This window comes from Aphelocoma coerulescens, chromosome 5, assembly GCF_041296385.1.
Source record: "Aphelocoma coerulescens isolate FSJ_1873_10779 chromosome 5, UR_Acoe_1.0, whole genome shotgun sequence".
Lineage (NCBI taxonomy): Eukaryota > Metazoa > Chordata > Aves > Passeriformes > Corvidae > Aphelocoma > Aphelocoma coerulescens.
This window is the reverse complement of record NC_091019.1, coordinates 16,204,567-16,210,566: the sequence shown is the minus strand read 5'-3', so window position 1 is coordinate 16,210,566 and position 6,000 is coordinate 16,204,567. Positions and strand designations below refer to the sequence as shown.

At 42.6% G+C, this 6,000-nt stretch overlaps 1 long non-coding RNA gene across 1 annotated transcript; it reads right to left on the bottom strand.

Annotated features, from left to right (window-relative positions):
* Positions 1-612: 612 nt before the first annotated feature.
* On the bottom strand, positions 613-5,280 carry LOC138110749 (uncharacterized). Its single transcript, XR_011151037.1, has 3 exons — positions 4,773-5,280; positions 1,591-1,855; positions 613-1,493 (listed from the first exon to the last, which is right to left on the bottom strand). It is a non-coding gene; the product is annotated as an uncharacterized lncRNA (long non-coding RNA).
* Positions 5,281-6,000: the final 720 nt, after the last annotated feature.

The window sequence follows — 6,000 nt, the reverse complement described above, 5'->3', positions numbered from 1 at the left end:
CTTATCAAGAATAAGATTAAACTAGAGAAAGCCACAGCACAGACTTTATGAAAAAAGTCTGACTTTACTTTCAATGTACATAAAGTGCTTCAAGTGGCTTGGTCTCTCATCTGCTTATCTGTAAGCGTTTTAAACAAAAACTATGACAGTTTTCATTTAAACTCTGTATTTCCAGTATCTGAAGATCAAAACTGTTTCCTTTTTCTATGTAATTCTCTACTTCTGTTACATTAAGAACACAAATCAATATTCATTTTCATAACTAATTTAACTCTTAGATAGTATCTTTAACTACAGAATGATAAAGAGGGACTGCATTAACAAGGAGTAAAACCTTCCTTGGAAAAGGTAAACACTCAGGAATGATGCTACATTGTCTTCTTCTGCCTCTCTAGCAGGATTGACATGCTAAAAAGTTCCCCTCAGCCTGTTCCATAGATAAAATTTGCCTGTCCACATGGAAGTCACTGAACTACAAGGACTGTCATCCTTCCCCTGATGCACCTTCTTGGGATTCATTTCCAGCAACAGGCCATTCCTATCAACCACAAATAACAACTATGACATTATTCCATATAAAATCACGGTCATTTATTGAGCTACAAATGGAATTATAAACTATTTATTCAACTATTTTAGGAACATATGCTAACTAGAATAATTGGCTCCCTCCACAAGAGACAGTGTAGACCTGTAACAGTCTTTCAAGCAAGTCAGCAGAATAATATGCAAATTAATGTGTCTGACACAATATATTTGTACATTCAAAGTGTTTGCAAAGTTACAAAGAAACTATAAAGGGTCCAAATAGCCATGTGATAATGTTCCTTTAGTGTGGTGGGTTGACCCTGGCTAGACTCCAGGTACCCACCAAATTCATTCACTCTGTCACTCTCAAATTCAGCTGGGCATGGAAAGGAAAATATAATGAAAGGCTCATGGGATGAGATAAGAGGGAGAGATCACTCAGCACTCACCGTCATGGGCAAAGCAGACTAAACTTGTGGAAATCAGTTTAATTTATTACAAACAAATCACAGTGAAATAATAAGAAAAACCAAGTCTTAAAAACACCTCCTTCCCACCTCTCTTCTTCCCAGGCTTAACTTTACCCCCAATTTCATTACCTTCTCCCCCAGCAGTGCAGGGTGATGGGGAATGAGGGCTGTGGTCAGTGTATCACACGCTGCTACTGCAGCTCCTTTCTCTGCCTGGGGAGGACTCCTCACACTCCTCCCCTGCACCAGTGTGGGTCCCCTCCAGCAGGAGAAAGTCCTCCAGGAACTTCTCTAGTGTGAGTCTTTCCCATGGCTGCATTTCATGAACTGCTCCAACATTGGTCCCTTTCCACAGACTGCAGTCCTTCAGGACGGGGCTGCTCCAGCGTGGGTCCCTCGTGGGGTCACAAGTCCTGCCACCAAACCTGCTACGGTGTGGGCTCCTCTTTCCATGGCTCCACAGGTCCTGCCAGAAGCCTGCTGTCTCCATCAACCCTGGCAGAGAAGGAGGAGGAGGCACTCTCCACCATGCCCAGCATTCTGGGTCACAGCTGCTGTGGGAGGACAGGAGCTAGTGACTGAAAACACTAACCTGGCTGTGCTGTCCACCTTCTTTCTGTGCTCTAGTGGGATAGGTGGCCTCTCAGGGAGACGCCCGGGGTGGCTGGCAGGCAGCTCCCCCTCATCGCTGCCTCTGCGCCCGCGGTTCGGAATCACACATTGGTCCGTGTTTAAAGCCCTCGTGGCTTAGCAGTCAGACTTGAAGGCAATTATTTGCTTTCGTGGAGGTGAAACTAATAATTTAGCTGGCATCACAGCTCAGCCCCAGCCAAAAGAGTAATTGGTGAAAATAAGAGCTGTGGTGAAGCCAAGAATAGAAAGAAAAGATAAATGTTGCAATGATTCTGATTACTCCATTGAATCAGAAATCTCACAGAGATTGGAAAGTTCACAGAGAAAGTATGACAACGTTAGGGGTAATTTGGAAATGGGAATTATTTTCTTTCTGTGGGGGAAAAAAAAATAAAGAAGGTTACTATACTTCTTGGACATTATCTGCAGAAAAGAACTATTTTAGAAGGCATAAGGAGCATCCTAAGTGGAGAATAGGGGGAGGATGTGGTGCCTTTTAGAACAGTAAAGAGACGGCAGATGTGTGCACCATGCAGAGCCCTTTGAGCTGCCAGGGCAGCCTTCAGCTGACTGTCAGAGGCAGAGATTGTGACCAGTTTGGAACCAAGCTGCCAGTGCTCAACCTGGGCGAAGCCAGGTTTAAAGCACCCAGTTTAACAAGTATTCACCTGTTCTGAGACATTTCAGCCTAGAAAAATGCACAGACCTGAACTCTCCAGCATGTTTTAAACTCTTCACCTCTTAGAGATGTTCAATCTGCTGATTAGACATGACAATGCTGGATTAGACAACCAATACCAAAATTTACTACTGCCTGATATAAGTTGCTTTTGGCAGTGTTCAGTGTCAGAAGCAATAACATTAGCTCTGCTCCTTTCTCACACTGCAGATAATGGAAGCTTTCAGGAAGATGAATTAAATTTCACTAACAGAAGAAGAAAAAAAAATTGCCATGGTGGAAGTCCGCTTGGATTATTTCAAAATGATGCTCTACCAAGACATGCAGCAATGTCTTGGTGAACAACCCTGAACCAAAAACTGAGTCAGATCTAGAAGCAGACCACCACCTGTCCCCTGGGAAAAAGCACACAGCTGAAGAGCTCCTGCATCTCTGTTTTGGCAGCTGCAAAGGTCCATGGGGACACATACCGGTTTCAGCTCCTGTTCTCCATCACCTGGTACCACACAAGCTGCCCCAGGGCTGCCTGATACCCCCGGTGGCACCACAGCCCTGCACAGTGGCTCTGGGGGCTCCTGACAAGAGCAGGAGTTTGCCTCCTGTCACCAGCCCAGGTTGCCTACCCTGCTCACATCCAGCTGGAAGCTGCACCCACCTGCAAGGCAAAAGCATCTGAAGGATCCCTGGATGCCCTGCTCTCACTGTGCTTATTCACTGGCCACAAGATGGGGCATTTTTATCTTCCCATGAGCTCAGAGCAGAGGATTGGGCAAAATTCATAACTTTTCATGGGCCCTCAGTGATGCATGTGTCCATATTGGCACTGAAAATCCAAACCACTGGAGAACAATTGGCAAATTCAAACCCCAAAACTCTGGTTACATGAGAACCGTCTACAATAAATTATCCTCTGATAATATTCTTTTCCTTCTCAGAAATTTCTTCCACTTTTGCCTTTACTTGCAAAGCACTCTCCCAAGACTTCATTTGCCCACAGATTTTAAAAAAACTTAGTGGTTAAAGAAAACACACACAAACAAACATCTAAAAATGTTAGAACCAAACTATAGTCAGGCTGACATTGCCTCATCAACAAGAACATAGACATTCGTGCATGAATACAGAATACTAAGGAACTTGGGTTTGGTGCCACTCAGGTATACTGCACCAATGTTATACTTTCCACCAGCTTCAAGTATCCTTAGAATGGCAGTGTAATCAAAATGGAAAGACAAGTACATTAGAAACCACACTTTTCCTTTTTAAATGCTGATTCCAAAATAGATTTTCTCCTGGGGTGGAAGTTTGGGGTTTACTTGAGAGCTGAAAAGTTTGGGTAATATTACCCAGAACAGTACCTTTTAAAAATTGAAGCAATTTCTTCCACTTGTTCACAGTCAGTAAAAGCAACCTTCTAGCAGCTTTGCAATTCTTTCTACCATGCTTACTACCTTAAAATTTAAAAAATTTTATTTAAAATATTACTGTTTACAACTCTGCTTTTCTCTAGTTTCAGTAACAATCTGCTTCTTCTAAAGCTCTGAGTATCTCCGTTTTTGTGGTGAAGGGCTTCTATCCCTTCACATCATGGAAAAGGTTTTTTGTATTCACCCTTGCTTCCACAGTACTCAGCCCTCTATCCTTTACAGGGATATGTACTGCTAAGTGTATTGCACTGATGTGCAGACAGATTCTAAGGAGAAATGAGACAGAAGATAGAACAGGAATAGATCTTGAAACAGGAAAGTAGCTAGTTCTTCCTAAGGAAAAAGAAAACAAAAATCAACACAAAAACCATGTATCAAAAGTTTCACCCAAATTTCCTACACCCAGGACAATGTAAAAGCCAGCACCAAGGTTACTAGAATGTTTTACTTGTTAGGCTTTTGCTGTGGTGTACAATGTTGGTCTGAGGAAATCCCTTTGTCTGACAGAAAAATGCATAACTTTGTTAAACTGAAAAGAAAGGCTAATAGTTTTTAGACTAGATGGACACTACAGCTGTCATTCAATTACACAGAGCCTCAGGTGTGTCTGAGCAGGGAATGGCTAGAAATGGAAAAATAAACTGCTTGACAATTTGGACATTAAAGCCAGGAGGGGCCTATGAACATTGCCTGGCTTCTTATTGAATATGAATCGCTAAATTGCAAGTATTCACCCCAAAAACTGTGCTTGCATTTTATCTTGGAGATTAAGCCATTAAGTGCTGAAATAGGAAACAAAAGAGACAAAGTGCAGTGGCAGGGAAAGAGGACCTGCAGTGACAGGGAAAGGTGTTGCTGAGGTGAGGTAGCCAGGTGATCCCAGCATATGATCCCCACTTTGTGTAAAGAAAAATGGGGAAAAATACCTGAAACATGGCAACAAATGCTTACAGGCTCCAAAACTGGCAGTTTGGCCTAACCCAAGCAGATCCTTGGGTTCATCTCCTACAAGGCCTGCTTTGTACACTGACTTACCAGAGCTGGTGTTCCCCAAGGAGTGAACCCACAGCCAGGAACAAGCATGGTCTGGAAGCGCTGTCACCAGGCAGCATCACTGTCTACACCAGGCTGGCCAAGGTCCCCTTTTGCATTACACCTGCAGCAGAGACACGCAGAGACATCGTGAGAACCCCCACCTCTGCTTTGCACAGCAGGGTGGAGTCTCCCTTGCTGGAGATATTGCAGAATCCTCTGGATGCAATCCTGTGTCATGTGCTTCAGGATGACCCTGCTGGAGCAGGGAGGTGGGAGCAGATGACCACTGTGGCCTCTTCCCTCACCCATTCTGGGATTCATCTGAACTGATGAAGCAGATTTTAGGGTCAGGCTGTAAAGCACGAAACAAATCTAAACAAATATCTGACTCAGCTACTAAACTGAAACAGCAGCAGCTTTGAGAAGGAAGTTGGCAGCACCACTTATAAGTCCATGGAATGCATCCAGCTACCCTCTTCTGCACTCACTCTAATTATTTATCCCTGATCCCTAAATAGACTCTGCCTCAGGATTGCTTCAAAGAAATGTACATTTTCGTAGCTTCTCTTTCCCTCCCTTTCTAATTCACTTTTTTGACCTTACGCAAAAATCTACAGCAGATGTCAGGCCATTTCATCTGAACTACAGCCTGTATAAAAATATTTAGTCTTAAACTACACATGATTAAATTTGTCTCCATCTTTTTACTAAATGTAGCTGTGGCTTCTTTTTATTTTTCTTGCAGAAGTCAAAGTAGTGTCTCTTGGTTCAGTTGGGGTTTTTTAATATAGATAAAAAGCAGCTATTCTTTCTGTCCTGAACTTTTGACTCAAACCCCAGTATTTATAGTTAATAAGGCTGGAGCAGATCAATGGCCTAGCTGATCTGCCATGATGTTGGCTTAGTGCCACATGTATCCATAAGCGTGTCCAAATGAAAAATCAGTTTCTCAATCCAAGTGTATCTAAAATACTTTTTTTAATTTTGCGTAAATTCACAAATAATACAATATTGAAGTGATTTCTTTTTTTTTTTTTTAAACATACTGTACAATCAGGATAGTTAAGTGTTTTACATCAAGGCACAGCACACTGTATAATACTCATATGCCTTGCCAGGCAGCAGTTTAGTATAATCCCCGAGATTTGGCAGTAGGGCCAGGATAAGTAGCATGGATCACATAAGCTGGAAGATAAATAAATAATAGATGCCGTCACATTTTATTTGA